This window comes from Mus musculus, chromosome 12 (assembly GCF_000001635.26).
Source record: "Mus musculus strain C57BL/6J chromosome 12, GRCm38.p6 C57BL/6J".
Lineage (NCBI taxonomy): Eukaryota > Metazoa > Chordata > Mammalia > Rodentia > Muridae > Mus > Mus musculus.
The window spans coordinates 49795486-49816456 of record NC_000078.6 but is presented as its reverse complement, the minus strand read 5'-3'; positions in this window follow the sequence as shown (position 1 = coordinate 49816456).

The following is a 20971-nucleotide window of genomic DNA, read 5'->3' as shown; positions in this document are numbered from 1 at the left end:
CCTGACAGCTAAGGATGTTGAATATTTCTTTTAAGTTTCTCAACTATTTGAGTCTCCTTTATTGAGAATTCTGTTTAGATCTGTACCCCTTAAATTGAATTGTCTGATTTTTTTGATATCGAGTTTCTTGAGTTCTTTATGTATTTGGGATATTACCAACTCAGTTTTTATCAGCTCTTAATCTAGCACTCAATCTAATCCCTGACAAATGTTATTCAATTTTAACCATGTCCAAGAAGAATTGTCAACATTTCCCTGGATCCCCATAATCAAAATATAAAATCTACCCTCTTCATCCTTCCTGCTTATTAAGCATCTCCACTTCTAGTATTCCTGTAACCATCAACCTATAGGAGGATTTGGTTTTAGTTTTGCAGTTCTGGCACTAGAAAAGCAGCTTTTAAACTAACATGGAAGTAAGTGAAACTGTTTAGTGCTCTAGGAAGGGTTAGTATCAGGAAAGTCAAGAACCAGAATTTGAGAGGGAGGAGAAGGAGGAAAAAGCAACAGGGAACATCAAGAAAGTTATCACAGCTGTGGAGTGGTAACTTTGGAAGAATAGTGACTTGAAAGCCAAAGATAGACAGAATTCAAAGGGGACTGGTCAGTCATAAATTTTCAGAGAGAAGAATGAGAAAGATCTGTAAGGCACCTGAGAACTTACATGTTTCCTAATACAGCATCAGTATTGGGATGTCCACAGATACTTAGTTTTTGGAACTCAGAAGTAAGTGACAGGTAAAGTTTGTTTGTTTGTTTAAAAAGGAAAAGTGAATTATATATGAAGCCAATACATTACAAGTGAAACAAACAACATCAGCTTTTTTCCTTTTATCTATTGTTTGTAAGTAGTTTTTAATTATCAAGTCATTCAACATATAAGCAAAGCATCTTATTAGTAGGCTCTAGGCTTCTCCTTTTTTATCTCATGTAATATCACTGTGTTGAATCTGGCGAGACTCATTCACTAATCCAATTGCATTCTCCAAATAATATTTGGTTATTATGTAGAAAATTCATCAGTTTTAAGTTTAAGCTATCTTGGAGTTACAAGAGGTCATAGGATATTATCTAAATCCTATATATTTACGCATTGGATTCAGAGTCGGGTTGATGGTAATGTCATATGCCTGTAATTCTAGTTCTTTGCAGGCTAAAGTAAGAGGATTGTATTATTGAGGCCAGCCAGGCAACTTACCAGACCCTGTCTCAAGAAACGAACAAAAAGTTAAGCAAAATTCACCTATATGAATGTTGTAGTATCAGTACCTATTCCATAGATATTTACACTTAGGCATTGCTTTCCTATTAGCATACGATTCAGATAACCCAGACATAGTACTTGTCTCCACACTTGACTAACACTACAGTATGTTGACCATATGTATAAATGAATAAATAGTTAAGTACTAGTTGTTAGGTTCAAAAGAATAAAAGCTTAATCACTAATTTGAAATTACTATTCATTTACAATATTTTATGGCTTCTTTTGTTGAGTTGCTTTACTGCTTTAAAACCAACATGTCCAGTGTGTGCATTGTTATGTTAATCTGCATGCCAGAGCTGGACTGACTATGCCTGGGCCTCTGTGACCCAAGCAAAGTGGTGTCACTTTCCAATCAATGAAGAAAAATGCACGGTCTCCATGTGCTGACTTTGCGTCCTGGAGCTCAGCCAGCCAGACTGTCAGTAGCCTTCAGAGGATGCAGACGGTTCATTTAATCTTGAAAAGGTCTTTGAAATTAAAATATAAATGAAGGTGGGGGTAAGAGGGAGACAAAAGAGATGAGGCTTTAAAACTGATCACTTGGTTAGATTTGACTGGTAACAAGTATTGATTTTTCTAACAGAAAGCATGTATTTAAAAATAATACTCACAAAAGTCTTAGTTAAAGTGACTAGATACCTGTTTGAACAAATGAAATACCTTGAATGACTGATTTTATCTGAGTGAAACATCTTAAGTATATATTAAAATATATATTCTTGTATTTCTTTATTACCTACAGTGTGGAGCTAAAAGATGAGATCCTCTTTGCTTGCTAGAAATTGAAGACAAGTTTTCCTATACATGCTAAATTCTCCAATGCCTCAAATCACCCTGTTGGTAGATTGAGATAGACAAGTGTGGAACCAAACTCCATGCAATAATATCACCTATTTAGTTTTTACTGGCTGAGTTGTGCATAGAATGTACTTAGGAATTCACCATTGTCTCTCATCCATGGGGAGGAGGAGCTCCCTAAGAGTTTACTAATATCAAATTGATAGAAGTCTAATATTTAATGCACATAGTTTCCTCTAAATATTTTTCAGAGATGCAGATAACTTTCAAAGCACACAACAGACTTAGATTATTTTAGTATTCAGATGAAACACTAACTTTCCATCTGTTTGCTTGCAGAAATTGATGAGGAGAAGATGGAGATAAACACTTTACCAAGTTTCCCTTCTCCATTTCTCCTTCCCTCTCTGTCTTCCAATTACCCCCGTCTCTTTCAGTACTGGGGATGAGTCCCAGTGCCTCAAGTATTCTAGGGATCTTTATTTGCCCATCTTTATTTTTAAACCAGTGTTGAACAAATCAAAAGTGCAGTAGCCATGAAAGTTTTAGCAGAATAGGTTTTCTCCTTTTACTGTGTCAAATTAATTTCTGTAAATGCTGTGTCCAAAGACTTTACAAGAAGACCCATAGTACAGCCATGGTACACATGGATGAGCTGATAACATGAAACCAGAGCATGGAATCTTTTCAACACATCATTAAAAACAGATATTTCTTCCAGTGATGTTAGATTTAACAACAGAAAAAAATTTCTATGCATTGTGTAAATAAATTGATTGAATTATTTCTAAATTCCACATAATAACTTTCACAATGATCATCTAACAGAGGAAGAACCACAAGTTGGTGTTAAATAACTTGCCAGGGGTAATACAGGTATGACATAGACATTTTAAAGTGTATATTTCTATACATTTTAACATTGGATAAATCACAAAAATTTGTTTGTTTAGAAATTATTAAAAGTTTGCCCATTGTTATCTTTTGATGTCATAAAACATTTTGAAGATTTCGGTAATAGTATCCACATATCCACAAGGTTCTCAATCCTCAGATACTAAGCCTCATGTGCAAAAAATAAAAATTAAAAAAATTAAAAAGCCCTTTTCAGACAATCCTAAATACATATACTTCCTCTAGGGAAATTAAACACTAAGCCCTAGTTATAGTGTGGAATGATAGAAGTGGTCAGACTGTAGTGCTGAATAAAGACATCTTGAGAAATCAACAAAGAGGGAGGCATGCCTTGGGCAGCTTCTGTGTGCTTCACTTTGGGTTAATTTGGGGAAATATGATACAGCAAAGAAATAGTTAAGATGGGAAGGATGTCAGGTGCTTCACTGATTGACTCCTACTGTCCAGACTTCCCTTTGCTTTGACCTTATGTTCTTTATCTCATCTTCTACATCATGTTCTCATCAATATAAATCAGGGAGAATTTTCACTGTTTTGCAGGTTTGTTTGGTTTTTTTTTTTTTTTTTTTTCATTCTAAATATAAAGCACTCTGATCTCCTTGAGAAAGGTGCTACAGGACGATCAGAGAGGGATTGACTAAAATTAGAAATATCAGCACATTCACATTTTTTCCCCAATAGTTTGGTACTTTTGACAATGTACTATTTTAGTGTATCATGGGGTTTCACAGTGATTGTAAATTAAAGCTTTCCTTACATAGACTGAAATGTGCCTGACTTGGTAAATTCTCAACTTTCTGAGAACTCCATTTTAGGGAATCAATGTTAACTATGTTTAATTTTAACCTCAGTGGCTTAATGACTGAAATGAATACTGAAAATAAGAAATGTGAGAGTAGACATGTAGATGAGGCCACGGTGCCTGGTGAGTGAAGGAGACCCTTCAACTACCAATTGTAACTAATAATTTTGTCTCAGACTGAAGGAAACAGGCCAAATAGACAATCAGATGCTGTAACTCTCATTCTCCCAATGAACCTGGCTTGGAAGTGCTAACTACAGACCCAGAGCTAACTGTTTTCTGTTTTTACTTTTTAGTAAATATGGGCGTCAGACGGATCCTGAAGGAATGTTTTTCAGCAAGTGTATATTTGCTTTATATCTACTTAAAGTAACCCATTTTACTTAAAATTAGAAATACATTCTTTGACTTTCAAACTTCAAAATTGGCATTTGAAAACACAAAATTGTTTATTGGCCCTCTTTGCAGGATAAATAAATGTCTGTTCAGCCCCATTAGTTTTAAACCCATGATTTAGGATTCTTTTAAATGTGCTAAAATTAACAAGACTTAACGCTGTGGGTACAGAAAATGACAATACGAAATAATAAGTCATGCTGAGAATTGGACATCTGACAGGATTTCAATTTTTAATCTGGCCTCTCAGTTTGGGTGATCCTTTCTTTGTGGCAACAGATCAGAAAATATTTGCTTGTCAATAAACGTAGGCAGTTGCTGTACCATGGCAGACCTGGGTAAGCTTGGAATTTAGAAGGTAATGCCAAGCCAGAAGAATAGCTGGAGAGAATATGGTTTGATTTTCTAAACCACCAAGTGATTTGGTAATTGTAGTTTATATTGGCAACTGAATTCAAGATGTCACAGTTTAGTACACAGTGAAGGTCAGTTATTACTTCATTATAATTATCCAAGGGCATCATTATACTATATTTGATTGAGTTTCTTTTTTTTTTAAGAGCTTAAGAATTGTAAATGCCTCTCACTCTGTATTACATGTGTGTGTGTGTGTGCATGAAAGTAAATAAAATAAAATGATAAATTTAAATCATGTGTGGTATTCACAATATTTAATGTTAAAGTTAACTTTCATTATCTATGCATAAATTATCTTAAACAAGTTTGTGGGTAACAATATATAACTAATTATTTTATGGATATAGCTTTCTAATTAAAAAAATAAACTTTTAAAAAATCATTGAAATTATAATAACATAACCTACTCAGTCAATTAATGTAATAATTATAACTTAGGCTTTCTATTACTTAATATCAAACCATGTAAAGTCACTTCTGAAGTGACAAAAAATATATCTCCATTAAAGTCTTTTTAAATTTGAATAAATGACATAAGGTGGATCTCTTTATAGCATTATTGAGCTGTATGAGAACTTCATTTTAATGGAAGAAGGGGTTATATAATTAACTGTTCTCATTGATGTGCATTGGTTTATTATCACCAGACTGTGAATGAAAAGATCAAGGATGTTTCAAGGTAGGGAATGTTCACAATTTTAAGCTTAAGCAACAATGTGAAGGATATTTACCAATCTGTGAGGATAATCTTGATTGTCAACTTGATCAGATTTGAAGGTATAAGAGATTAGTAAATGTTCCCATGGGTTTGTCTGAGATTTTTATGTCCAGGGATGATTAACTAAAGAGGAGCAACTCTGAATGTGATAGGGGTAGGTCTTAAAATAAGAAAGGTGGATAGGAAAAGGGCAGCAGACCTTTTCTCTTTGATGGTGGTCCAGCATTAGAGCAGTTCCACCCTGACCTGTTCTCCATGCTGGCATGAACCATGATCTTCATTTTCTTCCTTTAGGTTGTTTTTTAATTTAATTTAATTTTATTTTATTTTATTTTTTGCTACTTAGTCACATCAAAAAATATCTAAATTATTATCCGGAAGAGAGTCATGATAACTACCAACTCAGGCAGTTTGGAAGTTTTCAAAACTGTTTTGAGAGATGATTGAGAAGTGGTTTAGTAATTTCCAGAGTGGCCAATAAATGATTTAGACAGGAAAAATGATACTATATTTTATCAAAACCAACTGTCTGCCTTACGAATGTATAGAATGTTCAGTTTAAAAGTGAGGGGTTAACCAATTGGACTGAGGAAATTTCAAGATACCCCACAGTGTACCGATAGTTTGGCATCTCTTTCTTGTCAAGTTTATAAGTGAGGCTTAGGTGAGAGGTAAGGAAAAGTCAAGGAGAAAATGTTAAACACTTTGCAGTTTTCCAGGAAAATAAATACATGTAAGGCTGAGGCTGAGGAAATTGTGATGGCTAAGATGATTAGAGCAAGTAAAAAGAAGGTAAGTGCTTAGCAGTGTGGCAGTGAGAGTGACATCTTAGTGGTCCTGTGATTAAAAATAAGAAGGTACTGGTTAGTTCATTGTTGTTCCCAGAGCTCGTGTCTCTAGCTGCATATGTATCAGAAGATTGCCTAGTCAGCCATCATTGGAAAAAGAGGCTCCTTGGTCTTGCAAACTTTATATGCCCCCAGTACAGGGGAAACACCAGGGCCAAGAAGTGGGAGTGGGTGGGTAGGGGAACAGGGGTGGGGGATGGTATAGGGGACTTTTGGGATAGCATTTGAAATGTAAATGAAGTAAATACCTAATAAAAAATTGGAAACAAAAAGCAAAAAAGACCAAGAAGGTAAGGTTTTTACCTTTATGTGGAAAAAAACTCTGCTTTGAGAAGAGACCTTTGGGATTCCTTGTCCACACAGCACCTTGCAGGCAAGTGGTGGTCCATGTTCATCCATTCAGGCATTGAAAATTTTCTATAACTGTGGTTCAGGGTCTTGCCACTGCTTTTCCTGGAGACATAAATGCAATGATATCCTCTCAGACCTGAAAATGCAATAGAGATGATGTTGTATAGCCTTCCATCTAGATTTCCGAGAAAGTAGAAATGAGACACAGATTCTGTAGGCTTCCCTGGGAAGATGAGCTATGAAATTTTGAAGCAGAAGTTGAAGATGCAATAAAACCTCCAAGAAGATGGAGATGTCAGGAATCTAGAAGCTCTGCTGACAATGACACAGGCAACGAGAATTTGTTTAGAAGACTTATGTGAGCTACAAATAGCAAGAATATAAGGTCAGCTGCCCCAGACCTCTAAGGCTGACATCCCATCAGAATGTGCCTTTATGATATCGTTAATATATGTATTTATTTTTGCTCATAATCCTCATTTTTATACCCCCATTCCTCATTTTTAGAAGGAGAATGTTAACTCTGCAGTACCAAGAATATGAGTCTCCTCTCCCCTTTTTGCACAGAATGTCACTGCTAAAAGTCTGCCTTGAATTTCAAAAAACTTGAACTTTGCAATAATGTTAGCCTTGTTAAGACTTGGGGATTCTTTAAGCTGGAATGTTGTGTTTTGTGTTGTTAGATAGATTTGTGTGGACCAGATGCTTGGGAGTTAAGGTGAACTTCTGATGCTTAATTATACTCTCAGCATTTTTGGTTTGAGAGAGGACTAAAATATTTTCAAAGCACACTTCCATTTGTGTCACCAAGGAAGAAAATTCTATCCTGATGGTGGGTGAAAGCATTTCACAGCCTGGACCAGCCGTTCTCAAATTTTGGTGCCTTTGGGGATTGAATGACCATTTCACAGATGTTGTTAAACACCATCAGAACACACAGATATTTACATTACAATTCATAATAGTAGCAAAATTATAATTATGAAGTGGTTTATGATTGGGAGTCACCACAACATGAAGAACTGTATTAAACTGGTAGGAAGGTTTAGGAAGGTTGAAGACCATGGGTCTGGAGACATTAGTAAAACAAGTTGTCAAGGAGACATTGCTGCTTTTTCCTGTTTCCTCTCTGCTCTTGGGTGAGGTATTCTGCTCTGCCATCTCCTTCCCACCATCACTGATTAAAATTTCTGAAACTGTAAACTAAGACAAATAACTTTTCCTTTAAGTTGTTCACTCTGGTATTTAGTCTTACTGACTAATATAATTATTTCACACACAGTTCTAGTCATTGGCAAAACCAACTAGCAGCAGAAGGATTGTAGCACAGAATTTATAACTGCCAACTTGCCTGCATTCAAATCCTGTTTCATGCTACCATCATTTGATTGGCATGTGTGCTGGGTAGCTTTTTGGCAACTGGAGACAAGCTAAAGCCATCTGGGTAGAGGAGAGTTTAATTGAAGAATTGCCTTTACTGCATTACCTGAGTGTAAGTCTGTGGGACATTTTCTTAACTAATAACTGATGTAGGAGGGACCAGCTGTCATGAACAGTGTCATCTCTAAGCAGGTGGTGCCGAGTGTATAAGAAAGCAAATTAAACACACCATGGATAGTAGTCTAATAAGTAGTATTCATCCACGGTCTCTGAATCTAGTCTTGACTCTAGGTTCCTTTCTTTAGCTGTAGACCCAGTTTCCCTCTATGATGGATAGTAAGTTGTAATATGAAATAAATTTTCTCCCCTGAGTTGCTCTTGGCCATGGTCGTAATAACAGAGATAAAAAGCAAATGTAAATACTATTTTGCAATATTGGATTGAACTTTGATTTATTCTCAGTGGAAAGGCAAACTGTCTGAACTGTCACATTTTAGAAAAAGGGAGGAGGAGGAGGAGGAGGAGGAGGAGGAGGAGGAGGAGGAGAAGAAGAAGAAGAAGAAGAAGAAGAAGAAGAAGAAGAAGAAGAAGAAGAAGAAGAAGAAGAAGAAGAAGAAGAAGAAGAAGAAGAAGAAGAAGCCGCCACAGCAACAGCAGCAGCCAGGGTTTCATAGCAAGACCCTGTTTCAAAAATAAAAGAGGAAATCCACAAACAATAATACATGTTTTTAATTTTGTAAAATTCTTTTTAAAATTGTAAATGTTAGATTGAGGCCTTAATGTGAAATATAAAATGCTGAAACAGAAGAAAACAGAGGCATACTGCAAAGTTTAGTGGAAGGAATAGCATTTCTGACTAAATTCAATTTACTCAAGAATTAAGGCTGGGAAGACAAGTGGAACTTCCCAAACTGAAAAGTCTCTGTACAATAAAAAAAAAAAAAAGGTCAACAAAATGAAAAGGAAGCCCACAGAGGGAGAAAGAATCTTTACTATCTGTAGCAAGGTAGATAATCTGGCAGAAGATTAATATCCAGAATATACAAATAACTCAAAACACTAATGGTCAAAAGAAAAAAAACAAAAAACAAAAAAACAAAACAAAACAAAACAAAAACCCAAAAACAATCAAAGTCCCATTTAAAAAGTAGGCCTAAGATTTAAATAGAGAGATCTTGGAAGAAGAAAGTAATGGTTAAGGATATCACAAAAAAATATTCTTCATCCCTAACAATAAGGTAATTGCAAACAAAAAATCATATTTTATTTTACCATTTATAATGTCAAAGATCAACAAAATAACAAACAACAAATGCTGGGGAACACTACTGAGCTCCAAAGATGAAATCATGAACTTTGCAAGTAAATGGATAGAACTAGAAAGATCACATTGAAAAAAGCTAATCAAGACTTAGAAAGACAAACATTGCATGCTCTCTGCCATCTGAAGCACAGAGCTCCAAAATTTCAGATGTGAGCATATATACTGGAATAGCTAGGAATGTGAAATGGGACCACTGTGAGTAGAGAAAGACATCTAGAGATAGAGATGAATACACATGCTATAAAGAGGGGAATGAGAAAAATGGGGAGGAGAACTTTATATGGAGGAGAAAGAAGAGATCTATTAAGGGAAAGAGATGCAGGAGGAACAAAGCACAATGCGAATGTTTGAAAAAGCCATAGGAATTGTGGTGATTTGAATATGCTTGGCCCAGGACGTGGCGCTGTTCGGAGATGTGGCCTTGTTGGAAGAAGTGTGTCACTGTGGGATGGGCTTTGAAATTCTCTCCATAGTAGCCTAAGAGATAATCTTCTCCTGTTTGCCTTTGGAAAAAGATAGAGAATTCACAGCTCCTCCAGTATGCCTGGATGCTACCATGCTTTTTGCCATGATGATAATGGACTGAATCTCTGAACCTGTAAGTCAGCCCCAATTAAATGTTGTCCTTTATAAGAGTTGCCTTAGTCATGCTGTTTCTTCACAGCAATAAAATCTAAACTAAGACAGGTATTTGTGTTAATTTATGTTTATTTAAAATTACATATAATATATGTAAGTTTAGGTCTATACATCTATCTATCTATAGGTGAAGTTATGCCTTTTGGGATTCCTTCTAAAGACCTAGACTATCTAACAAAAACCTCAGCCACTCATGGTAAACCTCTCTTTTCAAGTCATTGTTCAGAATAGCCCAAGAGGTACCCAAAAGAATATAAGCCATTGGTATTGCTCTTGACTTCTTTCAGAACTTAAAGGTAAGAACAACTCTGTTGATGATATTTGAGACACCAAACTTAGAGAATTTGAAATGGAACTGACACAGAGACCTCTTCTCCACAGATTAGAACTTACAGTTTCTGATTATGTTATGAGAGAAGACAAAAGTCTTTGCAATATAAAGCTATGAACCACAACAATGACCAGTGTGGCAATATAGCCTCAAGAGTGAAATAGTGAGACTTACATTTCCGGGATAACCAGCAGGGATCTAATTGGAAATAAGCCTTGTTCAATGTAAGGAATTCTTGCCTAGCACTCTTACCCTAGCCACTGCTAGCTGATGAGATCATGAACCTTAGAGGAGATCTAACTACTACCACCGTTATAAACTAGTATAATTCCCAACCATATCCTTAACACCTATCCTTATTTTCACAGAAAAAAAATGGAGTACTTTTTACTCCTCGTCAATGAAGTTTTTGGTTTGTTTTTGTTTTTGTTTTTGTTTCTGTTTTGTGGTTGTGTGTGTGTGTGTGTGTGTGTGTTTGTGTGTGTGTGTGTGTGTGTGTGTGTGTATGTGTGTGTCAAATGAAGAGCATCACAGAAATCTACCACTGAACAAAATAGAGATAACACCTAACTGTGGGTTCCCCACCCCCTTAGGATACTTCTACAAGACAACACTTACACACAAGGATACAGGAAAAATATGGGAAAGGGAACAGAAACAATGTAAGAGAGCCAAGGCACCAGGAAGTCTGCTGCAAGATAGTGTCTTGCATATCTGATAGGGAATTGCATCCACAGTATCTGAACAATATGGTTGCCCAAAAAAGACCTGTACATTATTTAAAACTTCAATATAGATGAGGGAACTCCCACAAGCCCCTTCCTAGATGAAATACTACATGTAATTGATGGCTGCTAAGAGAGGAAAAAAAATCAGCTTTCTCCAAGTGATCTTCCTTAAACATGTGTGCATATTAGCAGCTTCAAGAGGTGGTCATTGTCTTTTTAAAAATAAAATCCCAAATGTTTGATTTTACCAAATGAAGTTTCACGAGCCTGCTAGTGCAGAAAGGCAGAGAAAGCACCCAGTTGGCCTTCCTCCTCTACCAAGTTCCCAGAACAAAATAAAACAGTTCACCTTTTCCATACTGTCTTCAAACCCCTTCCAATAGAATGTCCCTCCTTTCTACTTCCTGAGAGTCACTCTATTCATCCTCTTGACTTAGTCTTACACTGTTTTCTCCCCATGTTCACCTCCTGTCAACTGGTTTCTTGCTCCCCCTCTTTTCCTATAGTTGACTTTATTCAATCTTGTTTGCAATAGACAGAAATCTCTTAGATTAAAAGTATATGCTAGGGGTAGACCACACCAAGACTAGAGACAGGATTTTCTAGTATACAATCTTGGGGTTCACAGTGAGATCAAATATCCTAAAATGGGCATGAAGTTGAGATGAAGTAGTTGGGAAACATGGGAGGAGTTGAATGTGGACAGTGTGGGGTAAAAATTGTATAAACACTCTTGTATAAAATTGGAAAAATAAGGAATGAAAATAACTGTTAAAATCATATAAATTATTCATTAATATGATCTCCAAAACAAAGATAAAATATCTTTTCAGTCAGTCCTGGTTGGTTAAGAATTTCTCCACTTATTAGCTTTGTGTGTCTTGGCTCTCTCTGCTTCACTGCTGGGTCTCTGTATCAACTACTCTCATCAACTGCGAGTGAAAGGCTCTCTGAAGATGATTGGGCTAGGCACAGATCTATGAGTACAGCAGAATACCGTTAGGATCATTGACTTTTTCCCCCAGTCATGTTTGCTTCTATCCCTGGTCTCTGGGCTATCCAGTCACCAATTCCAGACTATCCAGGCAATGTTGGGTATTATCTCTCTCTCTCTCTCTTGGCTTGGGTCTCAGATCAGTCATTGGTTGGCCACTCCCACAAGTTCTGTGTTACCATCCCCCCACCACCACATCTTCCAGGTAGGATAGATTGTGAGTGGATGGTTTTGTGGCTGGGTTGGTGTCTCAGTCCAATCAGATTTGGCATTCCTCCTTGGTAGGGTCACCCTTGAAGATTTGAGTTTACACTGCACAAATTTTCTACATTGCATCCTAAATTCTCTCTAATTCCTGTCTTTTCTCCCAAGTTCATACTTTCTTGCTCTATTCCTCTTCCCAAACATCCTCCCTCCTATTCCCACCCCCCACCTGCCACATTCCAGCCCAAAAAAAATCTATTTTATCTTTCTTCCCAAGGAGATTCATGCATTCCTGTCTAGATCACTCCTTCTTAATTAGCCTCTCTGGGCCTGTGGATTGTAGCATGATTATCATTTACATAACAGCTAATATTCATGGATAAGTGAAGATCTATCACATTTGTCTTTCTGGGTCTGATTTACTTCACTCAGGGTGATTTTTTTTCTGGTTGCATCCATTTTTCTGCAAAACTCCCCAATCATTTTTTAAACTACTGAGTAATTTTAAAATAGTTACATGCTTCAAATATTATTCAAGTATCTCACATTTTATGAAAATCACTCCAGGATATTGTTAACTATTCAATAAAGGATTTGGGAATATGAGTAAATTATATTTGTTTATCATATTCACAGTCTTTAAATTGGATATATCACACATAACATGTAATGAATCTGTTATGCCAAATATAGCATTTACTTAATCAGAATAATTTGTTTCAAGCATTTTGAGAAAAATGAATTTTAATATTTTGTAAAGTCAAAACAGTGTGATTCTATATTTAAGTATATATATATGTGTGTATATATATATATATATTTGTGAATATATATTTTGTGAATATGATTACATGCATGTTTATGTCTATTTATCATTAAAATTTCCTAGAATTCTTGCAACTAAAGTAGGAAAAATGGCTCTGAAAAGAAAGATCTATTTTTTATTGGACTATAGTGACAGGTGTATGTCACAAAATGTAACTCCATGACAATATTATCTATATGTCTAAGACTTTGATAGCATTTCCCTATAGCTACACTTTTATTGGTTGATTGGATTGGACATTTCCTTTTCTGCCTCTTTTTGTTTCTTTACAGCACCATTAAACTGGAAGTGAGGGATCCAGGAATTGCTTTCATACCCAGAGCATCGTACCACAATAATAACACTCAGAATTGTGTATAATTTTTGTAGCACTTTGTTACATGTATAAAACATTAATCAGAAATCCAGAAGACACAATCTTCTTTTAAATATAACATTTATTGATTTCTAAAGTTAGTGGAAATTTTCTGAGGAAATGGTTCAACTTGCCTTTCAGGAGACTGAATAAATTTCACGACATCTTCAATAAATCCCGTTGGGGTTTCAGAGCCAACAGTAAACAAATTTCAATGCACTTCGAAGTACCACATCTTTTAAAATCTTTTTAGCATTTCATGTTGCCCTTAAAGTTCTTAGTTATACTAAATATTCTAGGTGATTATGACTATTCTGCTGACAGTTATTCTGATATAATCATAGTAGATTCTACATGTACACTGCTCCTTACTGGTTAAAAGATTAAGACTCTCTTATTTCTGTAACATCAGACAATTTTTATCATATTGGCCATTCAGCTCAGCTTTGCAAGCATCCTCACACATATGCCCTAATGTCAGAATTCCCTCAGGAAAATAACTGGATTTCTAAGGAAACACCACACTACACTATTTTTTTTTAATTGGCAACATACTGATTTCTAGAATCACTAATATCTACAAAATATTCTACATAAACAATGACATCTACACATTCCATTCAAAAGTACATAAAAGATTCTCTAAATTACATCACAACCTGGGACAAATATCTTCACAAATTCAAAATGATTGCTATAAATTCATGTGGTCTACATGATCATGATGCATAATGATACATAAAACTGACAGCAAACAAATCTTTAGTAAATGTTTAAACTCGTGGAGATAAACCAACTCTTTAGAGAAAGATGAATAGGTCAAATAGGATATCAAAAAAGAAAACAAAATCTTCAGAAATTAAAAGAAAATGAAAATGAAGCACAATAAAAGTTCCTGGACATATTTAAATCAGTTCTATAAGAGAAAAAAACTCATAGTTCTAAGTGCTTACCAAAAAAAAAAAAAAAAAAAAAGAAGAAGAAGACTAAAGCACAAATAAATGACATAATGATGCACCTCAAAATTTGAAAAAATGATAACAAACCAAATCTAAACCCAGTCAATAGTTAATAATAAAATTCTGAGCAGACTTTTAAAGAATCAAAGAAAAGGATATAAAGAATCAATGAATCTAAGAGTAGTTCATTGAAAGATAAATGAGACTCTTGACCTAACAGAAAGAGACTATTTCTTGTTAACAGAATCATAAAGGAACAAGAAGCATTACCACATACCACAAAGAAATTCAGAATATTTAAAAAAAATACTTTTTCAGCCTATACTCCATTGAGTTGAAAAATCTAAAAGTAGATAGTTTTCTAGATTCATCCAAACCATCAAAATTAAACCAAGACAAAAATCAAAAACCTAAACATACCCACAAAAAAATGAGATTGAAATGGAATAAAAAGCATTCTAACTAGAAAAACTCCATGGCCAGATGGATTCACAGCTGAATTCTCCCAGACTTTTAAAGAATATCTACAACCAACTCTTCTTACATTTTCAAACAATAGAAACAAAACGAATATCTACAGCCAACGCTTCTTAAACTTTCCAAAACTCCTACAATTCCAGTATCTTTATAATACCAAAATTCTGTAAAAAGAAAACAAAACAGAATTTAAAAAAAAAAAAAAACTACTGGCTAGTATCCCTGAAGAATATAGATTCAAAATTGCTCAATAAAATACTTGCAAACAGAATACTGACATATATCAAAAATGCTATTCATCATGATCAAGTTGGTGTTATCCCTGAAATGTAAGAATGGTTCAATGTATGCAAATCAATAAATATGCATACACACACACACATATACACACACATACACATACACACTTAAAGACAAGATTCACATAATCTTCTCAGTATCTTTAGAGAAAAACCTTTGACAAAATTCAACATGACCTCCTGATAAAAGTACTACAGAATATAGAAAAAATACTTCAAAATAATAAAAGGTATGCATAAGAAACCCACAGCCAATATAATCCTAAACAGAGTAAAGTCAAAGCAATCCCAATAAAGTTGAGACTGTCACAGAGCTTTCTATCCCTAATCTTTTTAAATATTGTGCTCAAAGAGCTACCTAAGAGAGTAAATCAAGAAAAAGAAACTAAAGGAATAAAAATAAAGAAGTCAAACTGTCCCTATCTAAGATGAGATGATTCTATACATTAAGGGCCTCAGTGCCCCTTCTTAGAATTGGGAACAAAACACCCATGGAAGGAGGTACAGAGACAAAGTTTGGAGCTGTGACGAAAGGATGGACCATCTAGAGACTGCCATATGCAGGGATCCACCCCATAATCAGCTTCCAAACGCTGACACCATTGCATACACTAGCAAGATTTTATCGAAAGGACCCAGATATAGCTGTCTCATGTGAGACTATGCCGGGGCCTAGCAAACACAGAAGTGGATGCTCACAGTAAGCTATTGGATGGATCACAGGGCTCCCAATGGAGGAGCTAGAGAAAGTACCCAAAGAGCTAAAGGGATCTGCAACCCTATAGGTGGAACAACATTATGAACTAACCAGTACCCCTGAGCTCTTGACTCTAGCTGCATATGTATCAAAAGATGGCCTAGTCGGCCATCACTGGGAAGAGAGGCCCATTGGACACACAAACCTTCTATGCCCCAGTACAGGGGAATGCCAGGGCCAAAAAAATGCGAATGGGTGGGTAGGGAAGTGTGTGGGGGGTATGGGGGACTTTTGGGATAGCATTGGAAATGTAATTGAGGAAAATATGTAATAAAAAATATTTAAAAAATTCTACCAGAAAACTTCTAGAAATGATAAACAAATTCAACAATGGGGCAGAAGACAAAATTAACTTGTACAAATCAGTAGCTCTTCTATACACTAACAATATATACACAGAGAAAGAGTCCATAGACACACGCCCATCCCTAAAAGCATTAAAAAACAAACAAACAAACAAAACAACCACAACCACAACAATAATGGCAACAACAACCCACCAAGGTGTCTTCACATACTCTTTTTTATTTTCTTAGATATTTTCTTCATTTACATTTCAAATGCTATCCTGAATGTCCGTTATACCTCTCCCCACACTGCTCCCCAACCCACCCAATCCTGCTTCCTGGCCCTGGCATTCCCCTCCTAAACAAGGAAATAATGATCTCCACATTAAAAATCTTAAACCTGCTGGGCATTGGTGGCATACACCCTTGATTCCAGCACTTGGGAAGCAGAGGCAAGTGGATTTCTGAGTTCGTGGTGGCAGGCCTAGTCTACAGAGTGAGTTCCAGGACAGCCAGGACTACACAGAGAAACCCTGTCTCAAAAAAAAAAAAAAAAAAAAAAAAAAAAAAAAAAAGAAAAGAAAAAACAAAACAAAACAAACAAACAAAAAACTTTAAACCTGTGAAGATAGAGATAGTGAAAGATAGAGATAATGAAAATGGAAAGATGCCACATGCTTGTTATTGGCAGTTAATATTGTGAAAATGACCCTTCTAACAAAAGATATTTATAGAATAAGTGCAACCCCTATCAAAATTCCCACCTCATTCTTCAATGAAATAAATAAACAAGAACACCACCACCACCATCAACACCAACAACAACTACAATTTTAAGCCCTAGCCTAAAATTCCTTCAGAACTATAAAAGACACCAGATAGGAGAAACAACGCTGAACCATAGGAGCAATGTAGGGACATTACCACCCTACATCTTCAGCTATATTACAGAGTCATAATAATGAAAGCATGATGCTACTAGCACAAAAAAGACATGTAGACCAGTAGAAAAAAGTCAAACAACCAGAAACAAATGCACATAACTTCAATTATTTAATATTTGACCAAGATTTTTAAAAAATGTACTGTAGAACAGAAAGCATCTTTAACAAATGGTACTAGGAAAATTTGATGTTCACATGAAAAAAAAATGGAAATAGATCTATATCTATCACCGTGTACAAGAAGTAAGTCCAAATATATCAAAGGCATAAAGATGACTGGAAACACTGAAACTGCAAGGAGGAAATATAAGCAGAACCCTATATGATAGGGGAGTGGAGAAGAAGTTTCTAAATAGGACCCCGTTTCTGATATCCCAATCACATTTCCCACAGAAGACCCCTGCTCTACTGGAGGCCACATCGGCACTAGGAACCCCAGGTAAGACATGACTCACCACCCACCAACATTGGTTAGGGCCCACCAAGCTGTCCCCAACAGCACTCCCTTCCATCAGGCCCATATCCCACACAACAACTCTAGCAGAAGATCACTGCTCTACTGTGAGGAGCAGGTGTGGCAGCAGTCCCAAAGGCGCCAGGGACTGCAGCTAAGTCGTATGACTTGCACCTGACTTCCTCATATAAACCATAAACATCTTGAGAGCTGCGCAGGTGTACCAGGATACAGGTGAATCCGTTTTGATGGAGATATGCCCCTGCTGCCCTGATTAGCTGAAGCTGCGTGCCTGGTGAGGTGGCGTGGCCTGCTGTGCGTGGATGAGAACTGAGAGTATTTAAGAGTGAGAGGCCCAGGGTTTCGGGGGAGATATAAACAAGGGAGACATAAACAAGAAGAAACAGGACTGAATAAACGTGTGCAGAAGGATCCTGTTGCAGCGTTGTTCTTCCTGGCCAGTTGGGCGCGCCCAAGACTCTACCAGAAGCCAAGTTGATACTTGGAACCCTACAAGTTTGTGGTAGTTTGACTATGCTTGGCCCAGGAAGTGGTACTACTAGGAAGTATAGCCTCATTAGAGTAAGTATGGCCTTGTTGGAAGAAGTGTGTCACAGTGAGGGTAGGCTTTGAGACCCTCCTTTTAGCTGCCTGGAGACAGTCTTCTTCTATTTGCCTTTGGAACAAGATATAGGATTCTCAGCTCTTCAAGTGCCTTGCCTCCTTGGATGCTGCTATGCTTCCAGGCATGATGAATATGGGCAGAATCTCTGAACCTGTAAGCCAGCCCCAATTAAATGTTTGCCTTTGTAAGAGTTGCCCTGTTTATGGCATCTCACCATAGCAATAGAAAGCCTAACTGAGACACGATCACATAGATAATTAGAACCCCAGAGGACACGGCATTATTCAGAATCCCAGGCATCACGCTAGTACCCAGAACCCCCAAACCCCAGAGTATGGGACAAGTGGAGCTGTGTCACCAGACAGAAAAACTGGTAAGGTGGGAGAGATTAAGTAACCCCAGCAATTTTATAATTGAGAACAGTAGGCATTTGAATTTGCTCTCAAACAGATTTCTGTCCTGGAGCACGTGACCATGACAGCCCCCTAAGAGGACCAAGGCAACCAACCGGTCAATTGGCATAGAGCCCAAAGTTCTCCATTCTAATGATGTATCTTGACGCTTCCCTTCCTCAACATTCCTTCCTGCAAAAGGTATTTAATGCTTAGTACACCCTGAGTAAGACATATGCATCCATTTTCCACTATGAGTAAACAGCTTGTACAAGCGAGGACTGTCTCCTACCTCAAGGACTGCCCACTGGGGAAGCCTTCCTAATACAGAGCTGTGTCTAAGACTCCCCCAGAAGGCCTCACCCCACTCCAGTCACTCACCCTAATCTAAACCGGAATTCCCTGGCGCCAGGTTCATCACAGGCCCCAGGGCTCCCATTCTCAACTCTTTGAAGTTCCCCGTGGTGTCTGGGTGCCCAGGAATATGAGACCCACAGCCTTGGCCACAACCTATGTCTTTTCTCACCCAGAGTAAAACAGGCTGGAGCCTCTATCTCAGGCTATAATTTGCCTCCCATGAGCAGCATGTGCCTGGTACCCGATGGCAGTGAGGGAGGAATGTACATAGCCTAGAGCCTCTGTACTTGCCCAGACCCCTGGCCACAGTGGCATTCTGACAGCCAGTTGAAATGAAGACCCATATCAGAGGTCGTACAGACCATCAAAACCCCAGAAGAGACACCCTCCTGTATGTGAAGACTCACAGGTCACTAGAACCACAGTCATTCAGTCCAGAAGAACAGAGAGGAAACAGAAACCAAGGGGGAAACATTTAGAAAAAATATCCAACAAAGATATCAGCACCGAAACCTATAATTACCTCAAACCCAGATGCCTAGAGGCTAGGATAAGAACACAGTCAACAACAGTTCAGACAGTATGGCAACACAGGAGTCCAACTATCCTATTACAGCAAGCACTGGATATTCCAATGCAGCTGAATGATAAAAAAAAAAATCAACTTTAAAACCACTTTTATAAAAAGGATAGAGGGGCTTAAAGAGGAAATGAATAAATTCCTTAATGAAATCCAGAAAATTTTAAACAACTGAAGGGAATCAATAAAACTGTTCAGCCCTAACAATGGGAATAGAAGCAATAAAGAAAACACAAACTGAGGAAGTCTTGGAGATAGAAAATCTAGGTAAATGAACAGGGACAACAGACAAAAGCATCACCTTGTATATCATCTAGCATAGAATACAAGAGATGAAAGAATCTCAAGCTTAGAAGATACAGTGGTAGAAATTGATATAGTCATCAAAGAGAATGTTACATTTATAACATTCTTGACTTAAAAAAAATCAAGGAAATCTGGCACACTATGAAAAGAACAAATTTAAGAATAATAGGGATAGAACAAAGAGAAGATTCACAGCTTAAAGGCTCAGAAAATATTTTCAACACAATCATAAAAAAATGTTCATGACGTAAAGAAGGAGATACTTATAAAGGTACAATAATGTTATAGAATACCAAATATATTGGATCAGAAGAGATGCCATCTCCAATAATTAAAAATTAGATTTCTCTAGAAGAATCTAACAGTAAATTTCTTTCTTTCTTTTTTCGAGACAGGGTTTCTCTGTGTAGCCCTGGCTGTCCTGGAACTCACTTTGTAGACCAGACTGGTCTTGAACTCAGCAATATGCCTGCCTCTGCCTCCCGAGTACTGGGATTAAAGGTGTGCGACACTACATCCAGAGAAATGCCTCTTTCTTAAGAGCATTTCTCTTGTAGGTAGAATGTCCTGCAGTAAATGGCCAGCACAAAATGAACTCAATGTCATCTTTGTGAGTTCTTTATTTTGTAATGTTAAGTCAGAAATCAGGGTTCTTTGCTTGCTTGTTTGTTTTACTTACAGGTCCTTTGTGTGTGTGTGTGTGTGTGTGTGTGTGTGTGTGTGTGTGTGTTGTGTGTGTTAACTAGTCTTGTGTTTTTATGGTAATACTATATATGTGAAAATGTATATCTCTGCTTTTATATGTGTTTCTTGTGCTTTTTCTTTGGCTTCTTTTATTGTATACTCTGTCCTATTCAGATTTGGTTTTATGTTTGTTTATTTTATTTTGTTTTCTAAGACAGGATTAATGTTAAATTTATAACATTCAAACTCCATCGGGTGGGAAGGAAGTGTTTGAGAGCAGTATGAATCTTTGAGAGGTAAGGTCTAATGAAAGGTCATTGACTGCATGGTACAGAAGACCATGTTCTACACTTCTTGAATTCTATTTAGGGACCTGTCATAAAGGAGCAAATGGAACCTCCCTCTAGTTCTCTCTGCTACCTACATGGAAATGTGACCTCAGGCTCCAACATTCTCTCTCGGCATTGCCCTCTGTTCACCATGAGATTCTCACTTGATCTGAGCTCTTCTCCATGACTTTGAACTGCCAAAATCATGAACAGAATAAGCCTCTTTCT